The sequence below is a fragment of the Hemitrygon akajei genome, chromosome 25 (assembly GCF_048418815.1).
Source record: "Hemitrygon akajei chromosome 25, sHemAka1.3, whole genome shotgun sequence".
Classification (NCBI taxonomy): domain Eukaryota; kingdom Metazoa; phylum Chordata; class Chondrichthyes; order Myliobatiformes; family Dasyatidae; genus Hemitrygon; species Hemitrygon akajei.
In genome coordinates this window covers 37,843,658-37,860,209 of record NC_133148.1, presented here as the reverse complement: position 1 = coordinate 37,860,209, position 16,552 = coordinate 37,843,658, and the positions used below count along the sequence as shown (strand labels likewise).

The following is a 16,552-nucleotide window of genomic DNA, read 5'->3' as shown; positions in this document are numbered from 1 at the left end:
GAGTTGCTCCAGCATCTTGTGTGTGCTTTGGGTAAATTCATGGATAAGGAAGGTTTGGGGCCACTTATCTCGGGAAGGGTGTGGTCACGTTGGAGATGGTCCTGAGGAGGTTCGTGAGAATGATACCTAGATTGAAAGGGTTACCGTGCGAGGAACGATTGATGTTGCTGGGCCTGGGGTTGTCAGAGTTTCGAAGAATGGGGCGGGTGAGCTTTTCGAAGCCTGTTGAATATTGAAAGCCTCGATAGTGTGGATGTGCAGAGGATGTTTGCTATGATAGAAGAGTCCAGAAGCAGAGGGCATGGCCTCAGAGTAGAGGGACACCCATTCAGAACGGAGCTGAGGAGGTATTTCTTTAGCCTGAGATTGGTGAATCTGTGGAATTCGTTGCCCAAAGCGGCTGTGGAGGCCTGGGTCACTGGGTGTATTTAAGGCAGAGGTTGATTAGTTCTTGACTGGTCAGGGCATGAAGGGATATGGGGGAGAAGGTAGGAGATTGGGGCTGAGACGGAAAATTGATTGGGCCATGATGAAATGGCGGAGTGGACTCGATGGGCTGAATGGCCTAATTCTGATCCCATCTTTTATGGTCTTGTGGTTTAGAATGTGTGCCAATCACGGGCAAATGGAAGAAGTCTTGTGGACGTTGTGGTTGGCCTGGATGAGTTAGGCCGAAAAGCCTGTCTGTGGGGTATTAATCTATGAGACCCGAGCTTTCTCTTTCCTTCTGCTACATCAATTCTCCTTAAAACCTTGAAAACTCAGATGCCTTTGGGAAGAAGGAAGAGTGTTCAAAACAAACGTCCGGGGCCTGCCCACCCTGGTGGGGAGCATTGTGCTGCCCTTCATTTTGCCGCAGGCCTCAAGGCACTGATTAAAAGGCATTTTCACTTTTAATTAAATGGCTCAAAATCGGTTTCAATCTCCCTCCCCTCCCGACACCCCCTGACAAAATGAGCAGGGAAAATGTGGGAAAAGCCTAGCCAGGCAAAAACACTAATGACCTCTCGTAGTTTTCCATTGTTTCCCTGGCACCTTGCTGGCATGGTTACGGAATAGTGTTAACTGCGGGCGATTCATAGCATTGTGTGCTGGGGAGGAGAGCGCTGAGCTGTGGGAGTTTGGGCCTAATTGAGCGTAGCAGCGGGGAGGCAGGTTCTGAAATCTTCCTGTCAGCTCTGGCTGTGAGGGAAGGGGCCAGAATCAAGGGCGGTGGCGGGGATGGGGTGGCTTGTAGAAGACAGGGAACATGAAGAAAGGAGGAGAACTATTTATAGTTAACCCTTTGCAGGTCCGGGTCGCCAGCCTCTCCGGCTCCATAGACTGATTAGTAGTTCACTTCAGGCCACACAGGGGAAGGTCGTTTATCTTCAGGTTCAGTAAAAAATTACCCAACAATTCTTCCACCCCACTTCCCTCAACTAGATGTCACCAAAAGCAGAGGCAAATTTCTACAGACGTACCGTGGGGAGTGTTCTATCTGGTAGCGTCACTGTCTGGTATAGAAGGGTAAAGGGGGGTGAGGGGGGGGGCCTTAAGCTGCGGAAAATTGTAAAATTAGTCAGCTCCACCATGGCACTCGCCGTTGTAGTATCCAGGACATCTTCAAGGAGCGACACCTCAGAAAAGTGGCGTCCATCATTAAGGACCCCCATCACCCAGGACATGCCCTCTTCTCATTGCTACCATCAGGGAGGAGGTACAGGAGCCTGAAGACACACACTCAACGATTCAGGAACAGCTTCTTCCCCTCTGCCGTCCGATTTCTGAATGGTCACTGAACCCATGAACACCACCTCACTGCTTTCTTTATTTCTATTTTTCACTACTTATTTAACTATTTTAGATATATGTATTGTGTTATATCGCTGCTGGAAAGTTAACGGATTCCACACCATATTCTGGTGATATTAAACCTGACTCGAACCCTGTGCTCCCATTGCTCGGGAATTTGCTGTGCTCAGGTGAGGGAAACAGTCAGCGTTTAACCGGTGTGGACCCTGCCTTGGGCGTACGTAGCAGGACAGTGTAGATGACCCTCTGCTCTGTCCAAGCCGAGCTGTCCCTGAGAGTGTTCGGCGAGACAGTGCAGAGATCAGATTTGTTTAAAGTTCCATACACTTCAGGTTGTTATAGCCGGGGGTGGTAATGGGGACAAGCTCCCACTACCTATTAAATGCTCCCAATGGTGTGTGTTTCAAATAGCCTCTGACAACCAAGTCCAGCTCCCGGCCTTCACGTGTGGCCTAGCTACTAAGCCCAGCGAAACCGTTTCTACTGACAGGAGAAGGGGCAAAGGCGGGGTACTGGACCCTTAAAACCAGTCGCTTCGGGCAGATGGGACTTGTCAGCCCTTGTTGGCAGCTCATCGAGGAGAAGGAAAACTCTGATCTCACACCACCGCTGCCTTGCGGCTACACCCACTCATGGAGAAGGCTTCGGGGGAAACCCCAAGGGACAAATCAGAGCTGGAGTCCCTAAGGCAGTCCCGCGTTGAGCTCGACGCTGACTGACGACTCCTGCGACGCCGCTGGTGCCAAACTGTATCGGTCTCTGCCGTTCCTTTGGATTCATCAGATGCGTGGAGAGGGGGAGCTTGCTACACGGGCAGCAGCTTGCTCTCCGTATCATACTGCCCTGGCTTTCCGTTTCTAGACGGCGAGGACCCATGGTCAACCCCGAACGAAGGAGGCCCCATTCGCAATGAAATTCCTTGCCCGTGTGAAGTTCGCAGAGTGGGCAGTGTAAACACAAAGCGCACTGCAGATGCTGTGGTCAAAGCGACGCGTACAACGTGCTGGAGGAACTCAGCAGGTCGGGCAGCATCCGTGGAAACGAGCAGTCAACCTGGGAATGAGCCCGGAAAGGTGCAAAGCCGGCAGGGTAGTCTCAAGCAGTGCGAGAAAAGAAAGGCTTGTAACGATAACAGAATAACCAAGGGAGGAGAATTTTAAGAGCGTGAGGACTCAAAGCTTTAGGGACGGCTTCTTCCACTCCACTGTCAGGTTTCTTATAGAAGTGGCTGTGGTAGCGTAGTACTTAGTGTTGTAATGGTGAACAAGGTCATCAGAGAGACACTGAGGCTAGTGGTCATAGAAGTGTTTATTCAACAAAAACAAAGCACTAGGCACCATAATTTGAGACACTCTTTGGAGGAAGAGGCCTGCCCAACCCACTATCTCATGACATTTTTATTTGCTAAAGATCAAAGGCAGTGGAAGGTCAATAGCATAGTTAAAATGCTTCCTTTGAATTACATACAGTTTTCATACACCTCCTTCTTCACGGCCACACTCCGGACACCCAAAGTGAATGTTAATCAAGATGAAGCCACACTCAGGTTGGAGGAACAACACCTTATGTACCATTTGGGTAGCCTCCAACCTGATGGCATGAACATTGACTTCTCTAACTTCCGTTAATGCCCCTCCTCCCCTTCTTACCCCATCCCTGATTTATTTTTATATTTTCCCCCCCTCCCCCCCCGTTTTTCTCCCTCTGGCGCTCCCCTCCCCCTTTCTTTCTCCCTAGGTCACCCGTCCCATGATCCTTTCCCTTCTCCAGCTCTGTATCCCTTTTACCAATCACCTTTCTGGCTCTCAGCTTCACCCCACCCCCTCCGGTCTTCTCCTGTCATTTCGTATTTCCCCCTCCCCCTCCTACTTTCAAATCTCTTACTATCTTTCCTTTCAGTTAGTCCTGACGAAGAGTCTCGGCCCGAAACGTCGACAGCGCTTCTCCCTATAGATGCTGCCTGGCCTGCTGCGTTCCACCAGCATTTTGTGTGTGTTGTGTTAATCAGCTTAGTCTGGTTTGCAACCAAACCCCCAGCACCAGGAATACTATTGTTCAGATCTGCAATTTAAATTCAGTCTACAATCCATGTTCAGGTCTGAAGGTAGGCTGCTGTTAAAATTAGTATTTACTCTATACCATAATTCCAGAAAACAGCCTAACAGTTAGCACAACCCTTTACAGTACCAGTGACATGGTTCAATTCTTGCTGCTGCCTGTGAGGAGTTTGTATGTTTTCTCCCCGTGACCGCAAGGTTTCCTCCGGGTGCTCCGGTTTCCTCCCACAAAGTGCAAAGTGCAAAGGTTGGTAGCTTCAAAGTTCAAAGTTCAAACTACATTTGATTATCAAAGTATGTATATTTTATACAGCCTTGAGATTTGTCTCGTTACGGGTAGCCACAAAGCGAAGAAACCCAATAGAATCCAGAAAAAAAACCCAAACATCCAGTGTGTAGAGAGACAGAGAGAAATAAAACAAATTGTGCAAACTCTAAAGGTGAGTGAACAGCATTCGGAACTGACGTTCACAACACCAGACATCACTGCAGCCGATCTAGAAGCCCACGAGCTACAGGGCACAGCCTCAGTCCGAGCAAACTCCGAGCCCGACCGGCCCTCGTCTTAGAGCTCCCACCCCGACACCCTGACCTGGCTAATTGGTCATTGTGAATCGTGCCGTGATCAGGCTAGGATGAAATTGGGGGATTGCTGCATCTCGAAGGACCAGAGGGGCTGGGTCTGTGCTGTATCTCAGTAAATCAATAAAAGCGCGAGGACACACAGCCAACATTTGATGTGGCAGTGTTCAGCGGGCTTGGCACTTAGCTCGCAGACGTTTTACCGCCAGTCGAGGTGACCTCAGTGTGGCGTTGTTGGTGTTCCTCTCTGGGAGCGCTCGTGTCTATACAGCGCCGTCCCCCGTCCCCCGCCCACCCTGCTCGCTCAGTCCTGATTGGCTACCTCTTCAGTCGACCTTTGAATTCTATTGGCTAGCGTTTCTTCGGCTCTCCGGGGTAGAGAAACGTGAGCCAATAGAATCCAAAGGTGTATTCTGTTTCTAACCCCTGAGAGAGTGGGTCTCCTTCAATCAGAGGAGGACCGCTGTTTCTCCACCAGGACCAACCTGGAAAGCAAACAGTCCACAGTGGATGACCACCTGCCTTTGTGAGTGACTCCATTACCGTCTCTGTGCCTTAACGCAGTGACCACTGTTCCGTTTCAGGGGGTGTTTGAGAGGTGAGGGGATTTAGAGGGGGAATTCAGACCCCAGGGTTCAGGCTGCTAAAGACACAGGAACTATTGAGGGAGGGGATGAGGGAGGGGTGATTAAATTCTTTATTATTTTCTGACTGAGCATCCCCAAATTGAATTGATAACCATGTGAAAATCTGCGGACGCTGGAAATCCAGAGCAACACACACACAAAATGCTGGAGGAACTCAGCAGGTCGGGCAGCATCTGTGGAAATGACTGAACAGTTGATGCTTTGGGCCGAGAACCTTCGTCAAAGTTGGAAACGAAGGAGAAAAGTCAGAGTAAGAAGCTGGGGGTAGGGCAGGGAGAAGTATGGTGGTAGGTGATAGGGGAAAATGGAGAGGAGGAGGAGGAGGGGTGAAGTAAAGAGCTGGGAAGTCGATTGGTGAAAGAGATAAAGGGATGAAGGAGGGGGAGATAGAAGAGGACAGAAGACCATGGGAGAGGGAAGGAAGAGGAGGAGGTCCAGAGGGAGATGATGGGCAAGTAAGGAGATGGAGAGAGAGGGAAATGGGAGTGGAGGAAGTGGGGAAGCGGGGGGAGGACAGTCTATTACTGGAAGTTTTGTAAACTGATGTTCATGTCATCAGGTTGGAGGCTACCCAGATGGAATATAAGGTGTTGCTCCTCCGACTTGAGTGTGGCCTCATTGAATAGAAGAGGAGCCCATGTTCCTCCAGCATTTTGTGATGTGCTGGTCTTGACAAGGTGACTGGTGATAGGTGAAACCGGAATAGAGGGAGGGGGTGAAGTAACGAGCTAGGAAGTTGATCGGTTAAAGAGATAAAGGTCCGGAGAAGGGGGTGTCTGACAGGAGAGGACAGAAGACCATGGAAGGAAGGGAAGGGGGAGGAGATGACAGGGAGATGATAGGAAGCTAAGAAGGGAAGGTGTGAGAGGGAAACAGGAATGGGGAATGGTGAATGGGGGGGGTGGGGGCAACTAGTGGAAGTTTGAGAAATCGATATCCATACCATCAGGTTGGAGGCTACCCGGAGGGAATAAAAGGTGTTACTCTCTGCTTTTCGTTGGGATCGTTCCCTCTGTGACTGCCCAGTCCACACGGCCCTCCCCACAGATCTCCCACCTGGTACTTACCCCTGCAAGCGTAAGTGCTACACCTGTCCCTACACCTCCTCTCTTACCACCATTCAGGGCCACAGACAGTCCTTCCAGGTGAGGCAACACTTCACTTGTGAGGCTGTTGGGGTCATCTATTGCATCCGGTGCGGCCTCCTCTACATCGGCGAGACCCGAAGCAGATTGGGGGACCGCTTCGTCGAGAACCTCTGCTCCGTCTGCCACAACAGACAGGATCTCCCAGTTGCTACCCACTTCAACTCTGCTTCACATTCCCATTCGAATATGTCCATACATGGCCTCCTCTACTGCCATGATGAGGCCAAACTCAGGTTGGCGGAGCAACACCTCATATACCGTCTGGGTAGTCTCCAGCCCCTTGGTATGAACATCGAATTCTCCAACTTCTGGTAATTCCCTCCCTCTCCCTTCCCCCATCCCAGTTTCACTCTGCCTCCTCCTCCAGCTGCCTATCACCTCCCTTATGGTTCCGCCTCCTACTACTACCCCTAGTGCTTTCCCCTTACATTCTTTCTTCACCTCTCCGGCCTATCCTCTCCCTGCTTCCACTTCCCCGCCCCTTGATCTTTCCTCTGATTGGTTTTTCACCTGGCACCTTCCACCCTCCCCTCACCTTCTTTATGGGGCCCCTGCCCCCTTCAATCCTGACGAAGGGTCTCGGCCTGAAACGTTGACTGCTCGTTTCAACGGATGCTGCCCGACCTGCTGAGTTTGTCCAGCTTGTTTGTACGTTCCTATGGATGCTGCCTGGCCTGCTGCATTCCACCAGCGTTCTGTGTGTGTTGCTTCAAGATGTATAACGTATACATTTCTCTGACATTAAATGTACCTTTGAAACGTACTAAAGTAAACAGCAAACCACCTAATTTAAGAATTAAATAATTGAATCCAAAAAGATTTGCCCTTCAGGTCTTATTCCTCTCTCCTTAAGCCTCTGCTCCCTTGTTTTTGATTAGGGGAGGGTGGGTTTTGATTGCCTACCTGTCCCAATCTCGTGCACCTCTTGTCAGATAACCCTTCAGCCTCCTTTGCTCTCAGAAATCAGGGGAGTGTAGGGATAAGTGACAGATGGCACAAAATGAGAACAGGGGATCTGAAAAGCAGGCAATATTCGGAATTAAAGCATTACGTGCAGAAAAGAATGTCAACTTCCTGGCCTGGGGAGACTCGGTTTGGCACGTTCACTGAGGCTTTCTCATTCTGCAGGTAACTTGTTTGAACAAAGTCTCCCACCGATGTTGATGGAGATTGTCACCTGGGCCCTCAGGCAAGGAGAGGGCCTTCGTGAAACCTCTTTTAAGGAGTACCCAGTGATTGAAAGCAGCTTATTATCTCTGCCTTTGCATCCTGCCTGAACGTAAACACGCCCCCCAGTCCCGAGTGTTTACGGCAGCTTCGCAAAGCAGCTAAGATTACAGGCCGGGGTAATTAAAGTGGGAGATCACGGCGAGATCAGAGGGGAGGGGTTCCTCTGAAGTCATTGTAGAGTCACTGAATGAAGTGTTATTGCAAAGAGAGGGAGGAAAGATCACCGTTCCAGGGTTGATTACTGGGGAGGAAACAATCTGTTGGATTTAAGTCCCTAATTACAGGACGTGGTGTCCTCAGCCTTCTCTCATTGTGGATGGCTGGGGGATTTCAATGATCTGCACTCCCTCCCCCACCCCTCACAACCTTTCCCAACCTCTTCACGCTTCACTTGATGGGAAGCATTGAGAGCAACTTCATTCAGCTCTGCATTTTCCAGGAATCCCTGCCGAGCGGAGACCTTTAAACGCCAGAAACCGTTCTTCGCCTCCTCCTCATCTGTCAGGGTGTCAGGGTCTAACGAAGAGCAGAAGAGCTCTCAGGGAGACCCTTCAGCCCATCATGCTGTTCCGCACTAAACATGCCGGCCGCCAGAAGTCCTAATAGTGTGCCCAGAATCAGAATCAGGTTTAATATCACTGGCGTGAAATTTGTTGTCTTTGCAGCAATGGTACAATGCAATACATAATAATATTTTAAAAACCTATGAATTGCAGTAGCCATATGTATATTTAAAATGGTTGAATTAAATAAATAGTGCAAAAAATAGAAATAAAAAAGTAGTGAGGTAGAGTTCATGGGTTCAAGGGTTTGGAGGCTTGCATGCTTCTATGTCCCAGAGAGCTATGATTGCTGGAGTCAGGGTTTATGCTTTGGCTCTTGGTGGGGTCACCCATGCCAAACAGGTCAAAGGGTAGAGGCCAGACTAAGAGTGGCCCACCGGTCCTCCAGGTTCGGGGGTTCAGCTCAGGGCTAACAACCCCGACCGGTCAAAAACAAAGTTGTTACGGAAACAGCAATGAAAAATCCGTCTACATCACAGTCAGGTTTAATATCACTGGCATATGTCGTGAGATTCGTTAACTTTACAACAGCAGTACAATGCAATACATGATAAATAAATATAGAGGGAAAAAGCTGAGTCACATTTAGTATATCTATGTCTTTGAAATAGTGAAGTTAAAACAAGCAGTGGAAAAATAACAGTAATAAAAAAGGAGTGAGGTAGTGTTCATGGGATGGATGTCCGTTCAGAAATCGGATGGCAGAGGGGAAGAAGCTGTTCCTGCATTGTTGAGTTTGTGCCTCCTCCATGTCCTGAGTGATAGGGGTCCTTAATTCCTTTGGGAATTAAAGGAAGACTTTCATCTCCATGGTGACTGTTTGATGTCCCATTGACTTTACGGGCAATGAAGCTCTCCATGCGATAGATGATGGGTAACGGATTCTCAGTATTAAAAGCACTTGTGTGCAGACGCATCCCACCGCTGATGTTGGAAACTTGCTTTCTTGAGTGTCCACGGCTCAACCTTCAGCCCTGGTCCCGCAGACGCAAAGTTCCATAAACTGCATCTAGTTCCATATGCTCGTTAATCTTCTTCCGCTGAGAACCAAGCTTCTAAGCATTCTCTTGAGTAACACACACAAAATGCTGGAGGAACTCCACAGGCCAGACAGCATCTACGGAAAAAAATTACAGTCGATGTTTCAGGCCGAATCCTTTTGGCAGGACTCATTGCTGCCCTAAAGTCCTGCAGAAGGCTTTAAGCCCAAAACATCGACTGTAATTTTTCCCATAGATGCTGCCTGTCCTGCTGAGTTCCTCCAGCATTTTGTGAGTGTTGCTCGGATTTCCAGCATCTGCAGATTTTCTCTTGTTCAAGAATTCTCTCGATTTCTTGTTTTGTGCTTGTGCCAGGATTTTTGTAGTTTCCCAGACAAATTTGTGTTCTTGGTCTTCACATACTGAGATCAGTGGCAGAGGATCGTTCCTTCCTACGGTTAGTTGATGCTCACTGTGTAGTCTCATCGATAGTTTTCTCCCGTCTGTCCTGCTTCGTGTTTGGGGCAGTCTCCACATTGAATTTGGTATATTACAATTGTTGTCTCCACGTAGGCTATTATCAAAAATCTGTAAGTACACTCAATGTGATGTATTACATTGAGATACGTTTTTTTGAAGGGTTTACAGGAAAATAGAGAAATGCAATAGAATTTAAAGTTGAAAACAAACTTCATTATCAGAGTATATATATGTCACCATATACATCCCTGAGATTCATTTTCCTGCGGGCATACTCTGCAAATCTATGGAATAGTAACTATAACAGTATCAATGAAAGATCAACCAGAGTGTAGAAGGCAACAAACTGTGCAAATGCAAATATAAATAAATAGCAATAAATAATGAGAACATGAGATAATGAGATAAAGAGCCCTTGAAGTGAGATCATTGGTTGTGGGAGCATCTCAATGGGGGGGCAAATGAGTGTAGTTATCCCCTTTAGGTTGAAGAACCTGATGGTTGAGGGGGGTAGTAACTGTTCTTGAACCTGGAATTGCGAGTCCTGAGGCTCTTGTACCTTCTACCTGATGGCAGCAGTGAGAAAACAGCACGGCCTAGTTGGTAGGGATCTCTGATGATGGATGCTGCTTTCTCACCACAGTGTTTCATGTAGATGTGCTCAATGTTTGGGAGGGCTTTACCTGTGATGGACTGGGCCGAATCCGCCACTTGTTGTAGGATTTCCCTTCAAAGGAATTGGCGTTTCCATAATGTTCTGTGAAGCAGTCAGTTAATACACACTCCACTACACATCTATAGAAGCTCGTCAAAGTTTTAGCTGTCATGCCGAATCTCTACAGACTCCTAAGGAAGTAGAGGCTGCCGTGCTTTCTTTGCCATTGCCCAGGCCAGATCTTCTGAAATAGTGATACCCAGGAATTTACAAAAAACTATACATAAATAAAGTGTTATGTCTTATATCTTCTGGTTAGTTACAGATTTGTGGAGCCATCCTTCAACACAGTAACAAAAGGGGTGTATTTTGGCCGTCTGAATTTATACTCAGAGGCTTTTGGAGCAGACGCCAGTGCTGAATATTCAAAGAGCTTCGGGTAATTGGGATGTACATATGTAATTATGCACATTTAACCGACTACGTTCAAAATGTTCAAATTAAGTAGGTGATTATAGCAATTGAAAAAGTGGTTCATCGTTTATTGTTACCTTTGCAGCGAAGAAGCAGAGAACATTGCATCGGGCAGATGGAATACAGTGTTGGGAAGTGTACGGCCATGCACTTTAGCGGAAGAGATAAAAGTGTAGCCTATTTTCTAAATGGAGAGAAAATTTAAAATTTGAAAGGGATTTGCGGGTCCTAGTGCAGGATTCCCTAAAGGTTAATTTGCAGAGGGCTAGAATATAAAAGCAAGGATTTCTTGAGGCTTTATAAAGCGCTGGCGAGACCTCACTTGGAGTATTGTGAGCAGTTTTGGGCTCCTTATCTTAGAAAGGATGCGCTGGCATTGGAGATGATTCAAAGGAGGTTCACAAAAATGATTCTGGGTTGAAAAGCTTGTCTTATGAGGAGTATTCGATGGCTCTGGGCCTCTGCTCACTGAAATCAGAAGAATGAGGGGTGACCTCATTGAAAACTATCGGAAGTTGAAAGGTCTCGGTAGAGTGGATGTGGAGAGGATATTTCTTATGGTGGGGAGTCGAAGACCAGAGGACACAATGTCAGAATAAAGGGGTGTCCTTTTAGAATGGAGACGTGGGAATTTCTTGAGCCAGAGAGTGGTCAATCCGTGGAATTCATTGCCACTGATGGCCGTGGAGACCAAGTCATGGGTGTATTAAGACCATAAGACATAGGAGCAGAATTAGGCCATCTGGCCCACCAAGTCTGCTGCGCCATCCAATCATGCCTGATCCTTTATCCCCCCTCCTCAGCCCCACTCCCCGACCTTCTCCCCGTAACCTTTGATGCCATGTCCAATCAAGAACCTATCAAGCTCTGCCTTAAATACACCCAACGACCCGGCCTCCACAGCTGCCTGTGGTAATCAATTCCACAAATTCACCACCCTCTGGCTAAAGAAATTTCTCTGCATCTTTGTTTTAAATGGATGTCCCACTATCCTGAGGCTGTGCCCTCTTGTCCTAGACTCCTCTACCATGGGAAACATCCTTTCCACTTCTACTCTATCTAGGCCTTTCAACATTCAAAAGGTTTCAATCAGATCCTTCCTCATCCTTCTAAATTCCAGCGAGTACAGGTCCAGAGCCATCAAACGTTCCTCATATGATAACCCTTTCATTCCTGGAATCATCCTTGTGAACCTCCTCTGGACCCTCTCCAATGCCAGCACAACTTTTCTAAGATGAGGAGCCCAAAACTGTTCACAATACTCAAGGTGAGGCCTCACCAGTGCCTTATAAAGCTTCAGCATCACATCCCTGCTCTTGTATTCTAGACCTCTTGAAATGAATGCCTTCCTCACCCCAACCCTATCTGCAAGTTAACCTGTAGGGTGTTCGGCACAAGGACTCCCAAGTCCCTTTGCATCTCAGATCTTTTGGATTTTCTCTCCTTTTAGAAAATAGTCTGCATATTTATTTCTACTGCCAAAGTGCATGACTATGCATTCTCCAACATTGTATTTCATTTGTCACTTTCTTGCCCAATCTCCTAATCTGTCTAATTCGTTCTGCAGCCTACCTATCTCCTCAACACTATCTGCCCCTTTACCAATTTTCATATCACCTGCAAACTTGGCAACAAAGCCATCTATTCCATCATCTATACACCATAAAATGAAGTGGTCCCAATATTAACCCCCATGGGTTCGGTGTTGGGACCACTTCCTGTAAAACCATGGACTCTTAACTTGGTAATCAGCGTCATTATGGAACCTTGCTGAAAGGTTTCTGAAAATCCAAATAAACAACATCTACTGCATCCCCTTTACCCATCCTACTTGTAATCTCCCCAAAGAATTCCGGTTCGTCGGGCAGGATTTTCCATTAAGGAAACCATGCTGACTTTGTACTATCTTGTCCTGTGTCAGCAAGTACTCCTTAATGTCATCCTTAATAACTGACTCCAACATCTTCCCAACCACTGATGTTAATCTAACTGGTCTATAATTTCATTTCTGCTGCCTTTCTCCCTTAAAGAGTGGAGTGACGTTTGCAATTTTCCAGTCTTCTGGCACCATGCCAGAGTCCAATGATCTTGAAAGATTATTACTAATGCCTCCACAATCTCTACCACTACCCCTTTCCCTTGTCAGCCACAGTTGCACTATTTTGCCATTTGAATATCTCTTTGTTTTTGGAATACATCTATCCTGCACCTTCCTCATTTTTCCCCAGAAACTGATCTTCCTGACCTACCTGATTCCATTGCCCTTTTGACATCCCTTTTCTATTTCCCATTGTAATTTGTGGTCCACATCACAGCTACTGTTGGAAAGCCTGTGTATAACTGCCATCAACGTCCTCTTACCCTTGCAGTTTCTTAACTCTACCCACAAGGATTCAACATCTTCCGATCCTATGTCACATCTTTCTACTGATTTGATGCCATTCTTCACCAGCAGAGCCACGTCACCCCCTCTGCCTACCTTCCTATCCCTCCAATATAACGAGTAACCTTGGACATTCAGCTCCCAACTACCACCATCCTTCAGCCACGATACAGTGATGGCCACAAGATCATACCTGGCAATCTGTAATAGTGCAACAAGATCATCCACTTTATTTCTTATACTCTGTGCATTGAGATATAAAACTTCGAGTACTGTATTTGCTACCCTTTTTGATTCTGCATCCCTAATGCACTGATACTCACCCTGCTGGCTGCAATTTTGTCCCGTCATCTGCCTGCCCTTCCTGACAGTCTGACTGCATGCTGTCTTTGCTTTTTTCCCATCTGCCCTATCCTGAGTCCCTTCACTCCAATTCCCACCCCCCCCCCCCCGTCAAATTAGTTTAAACTCTCCCCAACAGCTCTAAAAAACTTGCCCATGAGCATATTGGCCCCCCCTCGGGTTCGGGTGCAACCTGTCACTTTTGTACAGGTCATCCCTCCCCCAGAAGAGATCCCAATGATCCAAGAACCTCAAGCCCTGCCCCCTGCACCGGCTTCTCGGCCACGCATTTATCTGCCAAATCATCCTGTTTCTACCCTCACTGGATGTGGCACTGGCAGCAATCCAGAAATTACTACCCTGGAGGTCCTGCTTCTCAGCTTTTTGCTCAGCTCTCTAAATTCCCTCTTCAGAACCTCTTTGCTTTTCCTTCCTGTGTCATTGGAACCAATATGTACCAAGACATCTGGCTGCTCTCCCACCCCCTCCAAAATGACGTGGATGCGGTCCGAGATGTCCCTGACGCTGGCACCTGGGAGGCAACATACCAGCTGGGGGTCCCATTCACGTCCACATAATCTCCTGTCTGTTCCTCCAACTATTGAGTCCCCTATCACTACTGCTCTCCTCTTTCCCCTCTGCACCATGGACCCATGCTCAGTGCCAGTAACCTGGTCTTCATCGCGTTCCCCTGGGAGGCCACCCCCCCCACAACAGTATTGAAAACGGTATACTTATTATTGAGAGGAATGGCCACAGGGCTGGTCTGCGCTAGCTGTCGATTCACTGTCCCATTCCTTCTCCTGACAGGCAGAGGTCGATAGATCCTTGATTGATCAGGGCAAAGCCAGGAGACTGGGGCTGAGAGGGGAAAATGGATCGGCCATGATGAAATGGTGGAGCAGACTCGATGGGCCAAATGGCCTAATTCTGCTCCCTTCTCTTATGGTCTTCTGGTTTTATGGAAGAGTGAGATTCTCTTGCTGCTCAACCAGTGAGTTGCTCCTCAACTCACGCATCTCGATACTGAACTCATTCCACAACCTCTAGAGTCACTTTCAAGGGCTCCACAATACATGTTCTCAGTGTTATTTATTATCACTATTATTCGCATTTTTAAAATTTGTATTTGAAGTCTTCTTTTGCACACTGGCTGTTTGTCAGTCTTTGTGTGTAGTCTTCCACCGATTCTATTGTATTTCTCTGTTCCACTGCGCATTAGGGTGCTGTGGTGGAGATATGTTTGTCCCAAAGGAGGTGTATGTTTCTCCTTCCCTCTGCTAGCCCGTAGGTCACCCTTGGACAAGGTGTAGCACCTGCTCAGCCCCCAATCACAGTCATGTGAACCCATGGGAGCAGGTGGTGGACGGTCGTATGAGCAGCCGGTGCAGATCACAAGTCCTGGTTATGCGACCACTGACGCCAGGCAGACAATCTCTGAAGGGTATTGATAATGGCTGGGGGTCACCCGTCTTGTAAAGACACTGCCCAGAAGAAGGCAATGGCAAACCACTTCTGTGGGAAAATTTGCCAGGGACAATCATGGTCGTGGAAAGACCATGATTGCCCACGTCATATGACACATAATGATGATGTCATACGACATGACACATAATGATGATGTCATACGACATGGCACATAATGATTATGTCATACAACATGGCCCATAACGAACAGACGACCTGCCAGAAAATGTACCTCAGATTAGTATGCGATGAAATATATGTAATTTGAAAATAAATTTACTTTGACTTTGGACCCTCCTGGTCTGTATCCTCTGAAAGATTACTGTACTTCCCTCAATCGCAGGACTCTGCAGAGAGTGGTGCGGACAGCCCAGCGCATCTGTAGTTGTGAACATCCCACTATTCAGGACATTTACAAAGACAGGTGTAAAAAAAGGGCCCAAAGGATCACTGGGGACCCGAGTCACCCCAACCACAAACTGTTCCAGCTGCTACCATCCGGGAAATGGTACCGCAGCATAAAAGCCAGAACCAACAGGCTCCGGGACAGCTTCTTCCACCAGGCCATCAGACTGATTAACTCATGCTGATACAATTGTATTTCTATATTATACTGACTGTCCTGTTCTACATACTGTTTATTACAAATTTCTGTAAATTGCACATTCCACATTTAGACAGAGACGTAACGTAAAGAATTTTACTCATGTATGTGAAGGACGTAATAAATAAAGTCAATTCATGTGCAAATAGGGACCTTTATATTTCCTGGTTTCAGACACCGTGTGGCTCAGTTTCGGTCAGTCATACCTGTGCTCAGGAGGAAGCCAGACTCCCTGGCTTAAGAAACAAGAGTTCAACCCTTCACATCTGCAAGCGAAAGGAATATCAAGGTGTTTCATTGTACCTGTTGCTCTTTGTACCTGTGCACACATCAATAGGCTCGTCTTGACTGGGCTGTAAGAGGAACAGCTCAGTGTGAATTATGACACAAAACAACAGGAAGGGAACGACAAGCAAAGGTATAATTAAACATAATTGAATATACTCCTTTCTTTTGAACATAGAAATGCCAGAGACTCAGTGGGAGGGAGGGAAGGACAGAGATGTTTGACTGGATCAAGTTCCTGAAAGGTTCAAAGTTCAAAGTTCAAAACAAAGCTATCTCTTCAAGACTGATCCATTTTCCCATCAGCTCCAATCTCCTGCCTTCTCCCCGTGTCACTTCATGCCCTGACCAATCAAGAATTTATCAACCTCTGCCTTAAATATACCCAATGACTGGGCCTCCACAGCCTCCTGTGGCAACAAATTCCACAAATTCGCCTGACGAAATGGGAGGAGCGAGGAAAGGTGGTGGCAACGGAGTTTGTAGACCCTGGCGACTTCCTCCAGTTCATCCACGAAGCAGTTTATTTCACTTCCCTCTTGTCTTTCTCTCCTTCTCAAGGTGGCTGGGGTTCACAGACCTCCAGGAAGCGGTGTTCCGGGGTGTGGCCGCTGTTGCAGGCAGTCAGGTGGGAGCTGAGTATCCGGTGGGGACCAGAGGTGAGTGAGCTGCCCCAGTATGGACACGACAAGCCCCTTCCCCTGAGGTGCTACCTCTCCCTGGACCCTTCAAGGTGGGACCAACAAGATACAAGATTCAAAGTAATTATCAAAGAGTGTGTAAAATATATACCTTGAGGTTTGTCTGCTTACAGGCAGCCACGAAGCAAGAAACCCAAATAACCCAATTTCAAAAAGACCT

General features: G+C 47.5%; 1 long non-coding RNA gene across 1 annotated transcript in view; it reads left to right on the top strand.

The window, feature by feature from the left end:
* LOC140716530 (uncharacterized) overlaps positions 1-16,322 on the top strand; it is an 83,441-nt gene extending 67,119 nt beyond the window's left edge. Inside the window, exon 3 of the long non-coding RNA XR_012096310.1 lies at positions 16,253-16,322. This is a non-coding gene — a long non-coding RNA (uncharacterized lncRNA). The remainder of the gene's footprint in view (positions 1-16,252) is intronic.
* Positions 16,323-16,552: the final 230 nt, after the last annotated feature.